Here is a 15,035-nt window from a genome sequence, read left to right on the forward strand (position 1 = left end):
CTGGAAATGGTATCTCTCAGAGTCATCGGTATATAGATGATATTTAAAGCCATGTGACTGAACGAGATCATCTAGGGAGAGAAAGGAAGAGATGCATAGGATTTTTGACAGAGGAAAGAGGGAAGGCGAAGGCAAAGGGTATATTTTCCATATCAAGTCCCTACTAAGAAGTAAATGAAGACATGCTAATGAATATGGTTTCCACTTTATGCAAATATGAATTATACAAATGAGATAATGTGATATAAAAGTAGTCATAAAGCCTCACCTTATGTAAAAAGTTTGAAGTGCTGTGACTTCCCCAAATCAAGAAACTTAGTTTCAGGATTGCATAATTATAAATCTGGTCAGCTGAGTGAATTATTAGCAAGCAGGAACATCCAGCAGCCTTTGCCAATAGCCTGTAAGCTACATTGCTGGTAGGCACTGGAACTTTGCAAGCCATTTCAATGAGTTTAATTTACTGTTATTACATTTCAGGTATTTTTCTCATTCAATAGTTATATCATCCAAAAGTTCATTAATTGAGGGTTCACTAAGTGAAACATACCTGAAAATCAGTAATTTTGCAATGAAAAGTTAGATATGATAAAATTTTCTGAAGAAGGCCAAACAGGCACCATGATTTACAGGGCTACAAGTTAGAAGATATTTATGATTATCTTCAAAATATCAAGGATAAATGCTACAAGATAAAAAGTATACTGTGGGAGGCCGAGACGGGCAGATCACGAGGTCAGGAGATCGAGACCATCCTGGCGAACACGGTGAAACCCCGTCTCTACTAAAAAATACAAAAAACTAGCCGGGCGAGGTGGCGGGCGCCTGTAGTCCCAGCTACTCGGGAGGCTGAGGCAGGAGAATGGTGTAAACCCGGGAGGCGGAGCTTGCAGTGAGCTGAGATCCGGCCACTGCACTCCAGCCTGGGCGACAGAGCGAGACTCCGTCTCAAAAAAAAAAAAGTATACTGTGATGGTTGTGGTAGATGTATGCATTCCACCTGTACCCCTCAACTGCCATTGACTGATATACGAAAATCAGTTCTGACTCACGCACATCTTCATCTATTTGTGGGCTTCTGGCATAAAATGCAGCTGCTCCATATTTGCTTTGTCTGTTTCCCGGACAAATCGTCCTATTGAGCTTCTTCCATCTTCTCACTAGGCGCCTTAGTTTTCCCATTTTGAGGCTCCTAGTGAGTTCCTTTAGTCTTGCAGTCTCCAGCTGCCATAGACATTTTTGCCTCTTCCCACCATCAGTGGCTCCAAAGCCTATTTGCCTCCTCCTCTCTCTAACTGCCTTTGTGAGCCTTTCAGTTTAGGATCCCCTCAATCCCTCAGAGCTTTTGAATAGCCCCCAGAGCTTTTGAATAGCCTCAAGATTTCCTTCTTTGAGAACATTTTCACTCCTTCCCTCGACCCCAACCCCAAGTGGCCTTCTCAGGCCTTTTGTGGAAATGATGAGGAAAGAGAGGGCAGGATGATCAGCAGCATTCTAGAATGGGATCTCTCCCTCCCGTGGGCATGGGCAGTGCTGACTTTCTTCTACATGTGTTTAAAGACTCCCCAGCTTGAGTGAAAACACTCTGAGTGGTACTTCCAGAACTTGGAATCTCTAGAAAATGAGCATTGGTTGTGTAGTGTTCTATGTCTATGACCAATGGTTTATGGCAAATGAGGGTTTCAGTGGAATGGTATTTATGACGAATGGCATCAACCCTGGTTTTCATTTGTTGTCTTCTCTCACAGAATGGAACCTAAATAAAATTTAAAAGAGTGAAACTTACTGGTAATTACAGGGGGAGGATTTTTCCTTCTGCTTCCTCCTTCAGTAAGTGATTTCAGGAATTAAAAAGGTATGGGACCTTCCCATGCCCCTGGAGACTTAGAGTGGTTGGACATTTAAAAACTGGTGGTATCCTTCTTAAGTTAAACACACACACACATACACACACACAAACACACACACACACACACACAAACTGCTGAGGCTGTAGAATAGTCTCCAGTGCTTGTATATTTGTAGACCATCTCAGGAGGAGATGCCTGAGATGGGTAGCTACTTTAAATTTTTTTTGTGGTATGTTTATGTATTATCTTTAAAAAGGATAATAATAATAATAGTATCCCTTTTATTCTTTATAAATGATCTAGAAACATGGAAAGTTTCCTCACCAGTTGGCTTTATAACTCCTCTTGCTCCATGTGTTTTGATTGAGGGCATTGCCTGTTCACAGAGCCTTTAATTGGTCTGAAGCTTCACATTCATTAACAACTTGGGACTAGAGTACTTTGACTTGAGTTTCAAATTTTGCATGTATGGGGATATGTCAGTCAGGCTAATTTCTTTCTTCCATCCTTTCCCTTATTTCTACAAAGGATTTAAACCTGTTTGTGCTCAATATTTTCTTTATTCAGCAGCTTTAGGCAAATATGGATTTGAAATGAGGTGGTTGCCATGAGTTGAGCCACAGATTATGGCCATTTCAACTGAACATCTCACTGCTGCCCTTTAGGGAAAGGTCTTCTTGCATTGTGGAACAGAACAGGATTTGGAATCCTTTGTGATTGATAGTTTCTAACTGCGGAGTTCAGACACATTAAAAAGCAATTCAAACCCATTTTCTTTCTCTTAAGAATCCCAGCTTCCCTAGGAAAATGCTCAAAATAGAATTGGTGTAAGTTGCCACCTCTCTGAAAGAGTCGGGTAGAATTCAGTGTCCGGAACCAATGATACCAGTCACCACACTGCTGTTTGGAGTGTGTGCTTTTGGGGGGCAGCTTCTCAGGGGTCATTGTCTAGAAGTATCTCCCTGGGCTGCCATATTGCTTTATGTCACCAGAGGTTCATAAGGCCACTTTCTGGCCAAAGTTATTGTGACCTACAATGACATCATATCCATTTCATGCAACAGCGACATCTCTTAGGTGTTGGTGTTTCTCCAAGAGATTTACACATTTGAACTTGTACTTTTTAAACAAACAGGAAGTTGTAGCACATTTGCCAGCCACATGTAAAAACAAGATACTTTCTCTTTTCCATCTAGTGACTACAAATACTGAGTGGAATACACTTTTGTCTTTCCTTTTTTTTTTTGCCCTGGTTTGGAGAAGTAAACATGAAATTGTGTTGGGGTCGTCACTAAAACAAGGAGATCAGCATCATCTCCGGTGATTACTGCACGTCATGGGAAGAAATCATTCTGATTGTTCCACTGACTAATTTAGACAAGGCACCATCTGATGCCTACTTCACAGCAGTGCCCTCATCCTGCTGTCTCCTTATCAACATAGAGATGACTCACTCCATGTTTTCCTCACTCAGAGAGAATTTCTCTAGTCTGCTGATTACAGCAGTGATTAAATAAAAAATGATTCCAGCAGAGGTGTGCTTGAAAAAAATGACTATTATTTGTGCTTGTTGAACTTTGGATAATTCAGCATTCCCTGTTATAATCAGTAAGGTACTGGTTTTTAGGCTTTTCGGGTAAAGGGTCAGGAACCCCTTTAAGGTACATATGCACATACACAATTTCCATATATAACACTTCTACATTTTTAGGAGATGACATTCCCCTGCCCAGTTATCATGCTTAGTCACACATCCCATTCTAAGTGTGTCTGCTTCTGGATAGCTCTGTGTGGCAGGTAGGTGCCTGCTGTAAAGGATGGCTTTTCTGATTAGATCTAGGTGAAAGATTGGGGAAGATAGCTATGTTCAAGGCAGCCTAACTTCAATAAAATTTACAACTTCCAGAATTGTCCCAACATGGACTCAGAAGCTGGAAATAGTCTCTTATATGAGTTGCTAATCCTTTTAATTAAAAAAGGAAGCAGAAGCACCTTTACACTTTTTGTTTTCTTTCTATTTGAGACAGGATCTCACACTGTTGTCCCGACTGGAGTGCAGTGGTGTGATTATGGCTCACTGCAGGCTCAACCTCCCAGGCTCAAACAATCTTCCCATTCAGCCCCATTAGTAACTGGGACTACAGGTGTGTGCCACTATGCCCACCTAATTTTTGTATTTTTTGTAGAGCCAGGATTTTACCATGTTGGCTAGGCTGGTCTTGAACTCCTAGGCTCAAGCTGTGCACCCACCTCTGCCTCCCAAAGTGCTGGGATTACAGATGTGAGCCACCGCGCCTGGCCTGGTACCTCTCTTTTTAAATAACGAAACTAAAATGTAAACGATGGGAAAAAAATGTTGGGACAGTAGGGTAAACCAAATATTTTTTTCTTTAAAGAAATTTGTGTGTTTTATGGCTGGGCCTGGTGGCTCACGCCTGTAATCCCAACACTTTGGGAGGCTGAGGTGGGCGGATCACCTGAGATCAGGAGTTCAAGACCCAGGCATGGTGGCGGGCACCGATAATCCCAGCTATTTGGGAGGCTGAGGAAGGAGAATTGCGTGAACTTGGGAGGCGAAGGTTGCAGTGAGCCGAGATGGCACCATTGCATTGCACTCCAGCCTGGGCAACAAGAGCGAAACTACGTCTAAAAAAAGAAAGAAAGAAAGAAATTTGTGTGTTTTTAACTAAGGGGAAGGAAAGAAAGCAATAATATAATTTTAAAAGTATTCTGTACAAAATCACAAGTCATTATATTAGTTTTGAACATATAATTCCCGTTTGTATATCAGATGTGATCTTACTCACTAAAATACCATGTGCGGAACATTTATACAGAATTTATCTAATTACATTTGGCCTGTAAATATTTTCATTTTATTTTTCCAAGATAGAAGGGAACTACTGAACTCAAAGGAGTTTGAAATGTTCTTAGTTTTTATGTCCGTTTAATAGTCAGACAAAAATATAAAACTGGAGTGAACAGAAGTGCCTGTTTTAATGAAAGAAAGAATTAGTTTTGGGTCTGGTACCTTCTAAAGCATCTGTAGATTCTGGAAAAGGAACTTCACCCCACTACCACCAACAAAAAAGCCCAACCAACCTAAAACTTGAATAACTGAACTTAATCCGAATCATTCCTATTTTATGAGCCATCATGATCCACATTTTCTGTTTCTTCTCATATCACCATTGCCTTTCTGAAATCATTCTTCTAGACTGCTGAAGACTAAATGCTAGCCCAGATGGAAACTGAATTTCAACGTTTTTCATTTTTAGCTTCTTGGTTTTAGGGTGAGAGTTCATCAGACTGTTGGTATACGTGACTTGCCACCAACCCTACAACAACCTGCTGTCTCTGAACTTTAGTTGTTTCTGATATAAATGAGATCATGTCTGGGCCTTCCTCAAGCTCAGACATTCTAGAATTCCGCTATCCTGTCCCATGCCGCACACACTCAGTGCTGGGGAAACCTGGAGTACTGGCCATGTAACAACTTCCGTGGGGTTCAAAGGGCAGAGTCTCAGTAGAGATGGGTTCCTAATGTCATCGTTTATCGCTCATGGCTGCCTGTAATAAACACAAAAGAAGAACTAAATATAGTGAGTTATATACTCACCAGCTCATGGTGTCATCCTGAACTTGCAGCACTGGGAGGAAATTCGGTAGCTCTGTTTAGTAGATGGTACAGAGTAAACCAGGAAGAAGGGTTTTCATCTTCTTGTCATCCCACAGAATATTTCTGATGACTAGAGCTCTGATGTCTGTAAGCCTACCCGTGTTCACTGGTGCTCATGAGACTTGGATTACTCTAATAATTGAGTTTTACAATCCTTGGTTATGTTTTTTCTTGATTTTTTTTTTTTTGTGGTGGGTCCAAAGCCAGTTGAACACCATCTCTTGGCCGTGATGAGTCAACATTGTGACCAGTACAAAAAATAAATGGCACAGAGCTTTAGCAGAGGAAACAAAACATTCTGTAGAACATGCTCAGCACAGGATGGTGTAATGGAGGCTGCAGTGGGTGTCTTGCTGTGGGCCTATGTCAGCAGTCATTGGCTAAGAGCTTATAATGGCACTTAGAGCATGGCACAAACATATATATACACCCACAAAGTGTAGTGTACTATATGTGCAATATACTAAACCTGTTGTGCTTATATTTTATACTAAATATATTGTTTTAGGAAGTTATTTCCAAAATAGCCAAAATACATCATTAAAATGATTCAGCACTGCTCAGGTTGGCATTAAGTGGGCTGTGTGTGTAGGAGCAAAGGAGGGATCAGAGTTTTGAAAACTCTGGTTTTAGAAAGGATCCTCTTGGCCGAATTCTAGACTGCATTCCTAGTCCCTGTGCTGATGATACTGTGTATTTTGCAGCTCTTTAGATTGCCTCAAATTCATTGATTTGTTTATTCATTTATTCAACCAACACATATGGAATAGCTCTAATATTTACACAGGGCCTTTTGCCATGCAGAGTACATTCATATACCTTATCCCACCTAAGTGTGCTTGTTTCAGAGCCCAGTCACATGCATGGGCAACAGCCTGCATTGGTTGATGAATACAATCTCTGTTTCTTCATAGATTTTTTTCTCTTTGCTTTCTTTTGTGCTTGTAAGCAGAGATACCCATGGTTTTGTCTGCACCATTTCGGAAGGAACTTAGGACAGGTGGGCAGGAGGGTTGCTATGGGAGTTGTGCTGGACAGTCATTCCCAGGAACAGAGGAGGTGGGAGTCATCGACTAAGTATGAGAGTGGGGTGGGTGGGAGGGATGTGGTTGTGGCTTTGAGGAAGATGGAAACTATTTGGAACAGCTGACATGGGTTGGGCATTGAGGGCTGAGCAAGGGTTGAAAGCAAGGCCTGCTGGGTGACTGAGAGGAAGCTGCTGTGTCAGCAGGTGTGGCCTGGATGTGCAGGGCGGCAGGTGGAGCTAGATGAGACTTGCGGACAAAAGGAGATGGCTGGGGGCAGGGGTGGGATGGTTGCTTGGCTGTCAACATAAGGGAACTTGGAGGGGGCTGTTTCTGACCCTGATGTGGCCATCTAGGGAGTTGTTGAGGTGAACAGCAGGGGAGGTACAGGGGCCTGGAGGTGCTTGGCAGTAACTCTTCTTAGGTTAGCTTATAAGGCCTTTGATCTCTGAGCACTCCTCCCACCCTGCATGCCCTACTGGGCCATTCCTGAGTGCATACTATCATGCGTACATACTATTCCCTTTTTTCTTTCCTTTTGCCTAATTACCTCCTACCTCAAGTGTTAGCCCAGGAATCACTCCTGGGCAACTGTTTCCGATTGCTGTCTGCCCTGTCCTCTGCTAGAGCCCTTCACCCTGTCCACACATCTCTGCCTTTGTACTGTACAGACTCATTTATAAGTCTCTCGCATATGTGGATTGGAAGGTTCCTTGGGTGCAAGATTGTCCCTCATACCCAGCGGAGGAGCTGGCATGCAGAATGTGTTCAGGAAATGCTTGCTGAGTGGATGCATTAACGTTTTTGTTGCATTATTAGTAGCATCAGAGAGTGATGGAACTGAAAGACACCTACAAGATCAGCTAGTCTAAGTCATTTGTTTCATAGTTCACAGAGAATTGAAACTCAGAGGGGTTGAATGCCTAGCCTGAGGTCACACAGCTTGTCCTAGGCAGAGCCAGGACTCAAGTTCACCTCCTCTGACTCCAAATGCCATGCTCTTTCCACCACACCACAGTGCTCTCCAAATGCTTTTTATGTGTGTGAGGACAGCAGCCCTCTGCCTCTGCTTAGTGCCTGGATTCAGCCTAATATCACTCTTCATACTGTTATCTAACTTTTCTCATTGGGAGGAAAACTATGTCCTGACCACGCAGGGAGCTTTTCCTCTGCATGCATGGTGCCAGGTTTACAACAGCCCTTACCTCACTGCTTCCCCTTCCCTTTCCGGTTTGTCCTAGTTTATCTTTGGGCAGGGTAAGCATCAGCAACTGTTTCTAAGTAAACAGAGGAATTGCAGATTCAGGATTTGTGGTTTCAAGTATTCAGTGTCTTTTGCTTCAGCCTGTCCCCTCCTGGCTGCCATCACTGCCTCCCCTGTCTCCACATTGCCCCGATTTAGTATGTGTTGAAGACTGGTAGTGCATGATGGAGGTTTCTTGCTTGGGGCAAGCAGAAGAACTGACAGAGCATTGAAAAGGGAATCTTTGAGACAGAGAGAGTGGGCACATCTCCGAACCATTTTGTGTCAGTTAAAAAAAACAAACCAAAGTGTATCTGCTGGTTTCTGGACCCATCCCTGGAAGATGGCATACAAGACAGCCATCTAGAAAGGCTTGTTTGTACGCCTCCCTTCTCCAAAGTGTGTCTCTAAGCTTTTGAGCAACACTGATGTTTAGTATGTTCTGCTTAGGGTTAAATTTGCAGTGTGACCGAGGCTGGGGTGTGGCTAGTTCCCTTACAGCCTGTCCATGGATGACGCAGTTTTGTGAGGTTGGTTCCAGATCGCCACGGATCATCTGACCTCTCTCCCCATCACCCTGGCCCGAAGTACCTCAGGGTCAGTTCCAGGACTGAGTGCTGGGAGTGGGGGTGATTGGTTTGAACCTTTTGTCTCCTTGGGTAATTAACTAAACAGTGTGTGTCTAAAAGTGTCTATTTTTGGGAAAAGGACTCTGGAGACCAGTGTTGAAATCCTTCACTACTTTAAGGAACTCTGCAACACTGTTTCCCTGAGCACTTGTATATTCCCCTCACCTTTTTCTTTTTTTTTTTTTAAAGTAAGATGATGTTCAATCCTCCCATTAGCTCAGAAATCCTATGGCTTGGAACAAGCCCAGTGTCTTCAGTCTTAGAGATTTCTGAAGCCACTCTGGACCTTCTTGGCTTCTAGCCACATGGGAGCCTGTGTCTGATCCTCCCTGGGCTGGTCTTGAGTTCCAGGCATTGAGCTGGAGGTACATCAGCCAAGGATTTGGCTGTGTCAGGAAGTATTTTGATTTGCTATATTCTCTGCTTGGCATCTACTCATTTCCTTCAGGGACGTCCCCTTCCTTGGAAAAAATAGCTCCAAAGATGCTTGTCTGACTGATGAGCTAAGAAGGAGTTCCAACCAGGCGTTTCCATTCAGGGATCTTGGCTTGGCAGTCACAGGTCACTGAGTGAGAAGGGTGTCGCCACACTTAAAATGTTCTTGACATCCCCCGTCCCCTCCTGCCTGCAGTGGTCTTTATGCTGGCTAGTTTTGAGAATGACAGTCCGGAGACTGATCCAGCTTGGACTAGCAGGCCTTAACAATCATGTATTTCTAAGGTGTCAGCCATCACACTGCTTGGCTGTGACCTTTAGGGGTTATCCTCAGTGGTGTCCTTCCTTGCGCCCTAACCTCAAGCCCTCCTCCAGGTGTGCATAATTTTCCCGTGTGGTGCCAGGGAACTGTGGTTATAAATGAGAGAGAAGGGGCTCAGTGGGGGTCCCAGAAATGTGTTGGGATCCTGTCTGTGAAGTTATGCTCATCTGAGCTGTTGGTCTAATAATTCTATTTTTAAAAAGGGAAATTAATTGATACTTTTCCACAGCGAGCCTATGTCAGTTCTTGGAGTGACACCAAAAGAAAGAGTCACCACTTTCTTTTCTTAGCTATTCATCTATTTAATATTCCAGGCTAGAATTCTTCAGGATGTTGATGCCAAACTTCTCAGTGTATACTTCTAGACCCTTCTTAGTGTTAATTATTTAGTTCCTCAATTTTTATCACCTTTCCTCCTCTCAGAGGTTTCTGAAAGATTACTGATCGTGATTCATCAGTGACAGTTCAGATTCTTTTAGCTGTCTATGGATGTGGTTCACCTGAGCCTGAAAACCTGAAAAGGAGTAGCTCTCACTTAAAGGGGCTGTGACTCTCCTAGCTCCACACCTGTCTTCTGCCTCAGTCACCTCTTACCAGAGTCTCCCTTTCCAGTAAGATCATTCTCATCGTTGGAGGAGGTGGAAGCAACATGGGGAGGAGTGGCTTCTCTTATAATATGACGAGGGCTTCTTCAAGCAGGTCTGTTATCATACGCTTTGCTTTTTTTCTTGGTCTGATCATAGATTTTTCAAAAAAGAACCACCAAAAAAAAACCCTGATGGTTATTTCGATTTCTCCTGTTTTAACTCTTCCCGGACCTTAGACCAAGCTTGTCCAACCCAAGGCCTGTGGGCTGTATGTGGCCCAGGATGGCTTTGAATGTGGCCCAGCACAAATTTGTAAACTTCCTTAAAACATTATGGGATGTGTGTGTCTGTGTGCATTTTGTTTTGTTTTAGCTCATCAGCTATCACTAGTGTTAGTGTATTTTATGTGTGGCCCAAAACAATTCTTTTTCTTCCAGTATGGCCCAGGGAAGCCAAAAGGTTGGACACCCCTGCCTTAGCCTTTTGGACTTTCCTCTGACCATAAATGCTGCTGTTCTTTGTTCAGCTTTGACTCCATTCCTTCTTCCTGTAGCCCAGACATGCAGATAGGGCATTCCAATGGTAGGAGTGCTTTGCAACCCCTTGAAGGATTTTCTAGTGCTTTCCTGGCTCCTGACTTTTCCCACCCTCTTTGGACCACAGAGTTTTTCTCCAAGCTTAGATAATCTCTGACTCCTCATTTGCCCTTCCAAAAACTTTGCTTCTCACCATGGTGTTCTCTCTCATTTTAAGCTGTGACTGGCCCTCTGGGCTGCCATGCATAACCATACAGGCCTGAGTTAGTGACTCAGCTCAGGATTCAGCTGTGCTGACCACCCAGAACTTATTCCCACTCCTACTCCCCAAGAGACCAGCTCTTCAGGACTCCCACCCAGGGCAGGGCTGGGCTGGGTCCACCAATGCCTCTGCCAGGGTTGAGTTCTCCAGGAGCATCTGGGCCTCTCCCTGAGCTGAGGCACAAGACCAAGGCTGCCCAGCCCCTAGGTCAGAGACTAAAGGAAGGAGCAGGCTAGGGGTGGGCTGGCTGAGAGTTCGGGCTCCCCGAGCTGGGAGTAGAGTATTTGGGGAAGGGAAAAGAGGAGGAGGTTGGAAAGTTTGTGATGACTCTGAAGACTCTCAGGTTTGTCCCAGGGGGACTCAGTCCACCAAACTGTTCACTTTCCTGCAGCTCGGTGCTGGGAGTGTGCTTTCTCTTGGAGTCACCCATCCTATTTTGGGATGACTGAGTCAAAGGGATAGCTCTATCTTGGTGCCTGGAAGTGCCTCACATTTCCTCATTTTAGACTTGCCATTCCTGTAGAGAAAAGCAGCTTAATTCCATTATTAAAGATTCAGGATCATTAAGACTCAGGCTGGATTGAAATTTATCTCTTTAGTGTCTATGGAAAAGGATTTAAGGAGAAAAATCACTGTGAGGGATGTGGATTTAGGAAAGCTTTCTAAAGAACCCACTTTAGGAATGTGCATTTGCATACAAACAATGAACGTGCTAATTAAAATGATTCTCACATCGTCATTTTAGCAGTGCAGGGACTGCTGCTTGGCAACACTTATGAAGTGGAAATGAGTGTACTTTGAAAATAATAAAATATTGTTCCATCCATTGAATCCACTAAGACATTAGGTCCTTTTATTTGCAAGGCACTGTGCTAGAACCACTGTGTGTGTTTGTATTGGTCAAGAGTATAAAACCTAGCCCTTGCCCTCTAGGGCAACAAACGGAGGGGTTTCCCTGGGATAAAAGACTATCAGGAAAGCCTGGGAAGAACCAGGTTGAGTTGGGCAAAACCTACCTTGGGAGTTGAAAGGCTGGTAGGAATGAACAGTGTTCCTCAAATATTTCACCTGTTGAGATAGGCCACACCTGTTCACATTGTTTTATAAACAGCATTTTGCCCCGAAGGATGTTTTTGCCCTGGAAATTGAGTAGTCTAATTCCCTTTTGAAGCAAGAGCCTAACATTTAAAATATTTCTGTCGTCATTGTCGTTATTGGCATCAGCTATCACTGGGCACCTGCTGTTTGAGGCCGGAACTTTGCCCTGGAGAGTGGGGGTGGGGCTGATCTGGCCTAGAGATGATGTGAAAACCTTTTAGCTCCTGGGCGAACAACTGCCACCTTATCTTTTTTTTAAAAAAAATTGTGTTTTAGAACACGGAGCCCGGAGCGCAGTAGATGCAGAGTCAATATTTGTGGAGTGACGTTTATTAACTTTGTGGTTGAGAGTTCAGGGTCTGTAGTCACATAGACTCAGTTTCAAATCCTGGCTCTGCCATTTGCTTGCTCCACGATCTTGGCTTGTGTCTTACCTCTCTGAGCCTCATTTTCTTCATTTGTGAAATTGAGATAAACATACATTTAGTTATTATATAGTATTAATGTTCATATGATAATTATGACAGGCTGCATATTGTGGTATATAGTACCACAAACTCGAGTCAGGCTGCTAAAGTTCAAATCCCCCTTACTAGTATCATAACTTCCAGCAAGTTATTGAACCTCTCTGGGCCTTAATTTTCTTATCTACAAAACAAGGATAATAATAGTACCCTTATCAGAGGGTTGTTAGATGTGAGAATTGTCAAGCACCTCATCCCAGCTATAAGAAAACATTATATACATGTTTGCTGAACCTTAAAGACTGTGAAACTATTATTAATTATTTCATTTTGGTTCTTAAAGAAATCCTGAGGTTAGATACAGGGCAAGTATTACTCCCCACTGCCTCATTCCATGTTTGTTATTATTGCTTGTTTTGTATTTGAGGAGGAAAAATGAAGTTCTGAAAGGTTAAAGTGGTTTGCTGAAGGGAACCCGGCTAGTATATGTTATAACTAGAACCAGAACGCATGGTACTTGCTATAAAAGATACAGGTGTGCCTGTACACATTTATCGAGGGCATGAAGATATTAAGGCTTTACTGTAATAAATCTGAAGACAAGTGACTAGTGTATCTCCCTCTTCTGCACCACCGCCCCCACCACCATGTGCCAGATCTGCTGGCATACTGCCCACTGATGTTCTTTGTGAATGATGGCATTGAGCTTGTGCGCTCTCATTGGGTCTCTGGGGCTTACTAAGGCAGCCAGTTTAAACCTCTTCCAGATTCTAACTGCATCAAAGTTCGTGTTACCTGCTTTCTGGCTGGACTTCCTTTGGAGACCAGAAGATTCTACTATATTCCAATATCTGATTTCAGAACCCCTTAGAGGAGCCATGTCATTTGCTGGAAGCTCAGGCTTAAATAGGAACGCTCCTGTCCCCCTACCTTTTTATTTGTGTTAGAAACTCTTCATTGCTCTTGAGAAACTTAATTAGGAGAGCCATATTATCAGGGAGTGTAAACATAGCTTTAAAACACTTGCCAGTCTCTTGTCACCTAGGCAGTTATCTTTAGATTAAAACATTCTCATATTTGTTCCCAAACATGGGCACTTTAACACACGCTGCCACATGAGGGGTTAAAACATAAATATTATCCTATATGAGCAATGAAAGGTGCTTTAGTACTTAAGTCCTATTTTTGAGCTGTGGAATTCAATTCCTTCCTGTTGCCAGCTGAACCTGGGACTCTGATGTATTAGATGAAAATATATTCCTATCTTCAAACATGGACAACAGGACATTCTGTCCTCCAAATTTCAGTGTTTGAATTGGGTGTTACAGGAAACTTGGCACCCTCTCTCTTCAAAATAATAAACAGACATGATGTGGCTTCATGTTTCATCTGATAGGGCTTTAGATGCTATTGCCTCATAAAGGCTGATTCACAGACAAATGGAAACTAATTATAGTAACTTAAAAATAATATCCCTGTTTAAATTTGGCAAGGCAAGATGCCTTGCATGCTTTGTAGGACATGAGAGACTCCGTTTCTTTGGTGGCATGGAGGTGACATACCCATCTCTATTTCAGCCACACAGCGGTGGTGCTGGTTCATTACCTGCCATCTTTATTCTTTTTTAAGGATTTCTTATGATCTCTCACATATACCGCACGCACAAATATTGAACTACCTTTTCCTATAATCTATGCAGGGAGTTCTTTCCTGCTATCTGTCCACTGCATTTTTAAGAAACAAATGTCTGGGCTGAGGGAAGTGAATGGCTTTTTTTTTCTTTTCCCTAAGCATTTCAGAATCTCTACTGTGAAAACTTGCAGGAAGTTATTCACTTCTCTCTAAGGAATGAATAGAGGATGTCTGTCATAAGAGACCGTTCTGATTACTTTTATTCTATCCATCTTCCCCAAAACTGTGCATTAGGTTGGAAAACAGTTTTAATTTGTTTTTGAATTTGCTTTAAATAAGTAGGTGATATACAAAATTGACCATGTGCAAAATTTAAAATTAGTAAAACATTTTCAGTGAAAAGTAAATCTTCTACCTCTCTCATATCTAGGATCTAGGTACTCTCTTCGGAAGAAATCCTGAGCACCATTTTATTCTATACTATTCTGGAGATTTTCTAGATATTTATAAATATGTATGTGTGTGTGTGTGTATATTATGTATATAGTTCATATAAATGACACATATTATCTACAATTTTTTTTTTTTGAGACGGAGTCTCACTCTGTCGCCCAGGCTGGAGTGCAATGGTGTGATCTCAGCTTACTGCAGCCTCCACCTCCCAGGTCAAGCCGTTCTCCTGCCTCAGCCTCCCGAGTAGCTGGGATTACAGGTGCCCACCATCACGCCCAGCTAATTTTTGTATTTAATAGAGACAGGGTTTCACCATATTGGTCAGACTGGTCTTGAACTCCTGACCTCAGGTGATCCACCCACCTCGGCCTCCCAAAGTGCTGGGATTACAGGCGTGAGCCACTGCGCCTGGCTATCTACAATATTTTGAACCATTTTTATTTAACTCTAATCTTGGAGATCATTCCACATCACACATTGAGATACCTCATTCTCTTTAACAGCTGTCTAATTTTCCATTGAGTAGATGTGCCATAATATATAAATAATTGCCTACGAACGGTAGTTAGACTGTCTTAATCTTGTGCCCGTAAAGTCATGATGTAATGAATAATCTTGTACATCTGCTGTAGGATAGGTGGTCTGTCTCAGTGGTTACAAGCAGGGCTCTGGAACCCAAGGGCCTGGGTTTAAACCCTAGTTTCTTCATTTACTATTGAAGTATGTGGTCTTGGCCAGTTACTTTATCTCTCTGTGTCTCAGGGTCCTCATTTGTAAGGTAGTATTTATCTTGTAGGCAGGATGTAACGGTTAAAAACAC

General features: G+C 42.8%; 1 protein-coding gene across 48 annotated transcripts in view; it reads left to right on the forward strand.

Moving 5' to 3' along the window:
• Positions 1–15,035, forward strand: part of SORBS1 (sorbin and SH3 domain containing 1) — a 259,100-nt gene that overhangs the window by 76,920 nt on the left and 167,145 nt on the right. The window contains exon 1 of one of the 48 annotated variants that reach the window (XM_017894530.1): positions 9,864–9,882. The exons of the other annotated variants lie outside the window; for them this stretch is intronic. The gene's annotated coding sequence lies outside the window, so the exon portion shown is untranslated. Of the gene's footprint in view, positions 1–9,863; positions 9,883–15,035 lie in introns of those variants that run through there. 48 annotated transcript variants of the gene reach the window in all.

Source organism: Rhinopithecus bieti, unplaced genomic scaffold, assembly GCF_001698545.2.
Source record: "Rhinopithecus bieti isolate Rb0 unplaced genomic scaffold, ASM169854v2 scaffold_25291, whole genome shotgun sequence".
Taxonomy (NCBI): domain Eukaryota; kingdom Metazoa; phylum Chordata; class Mammalia; order Primates; family Cercopithecidae; genus Rhinopithecus; species Rhinopithecus bieti.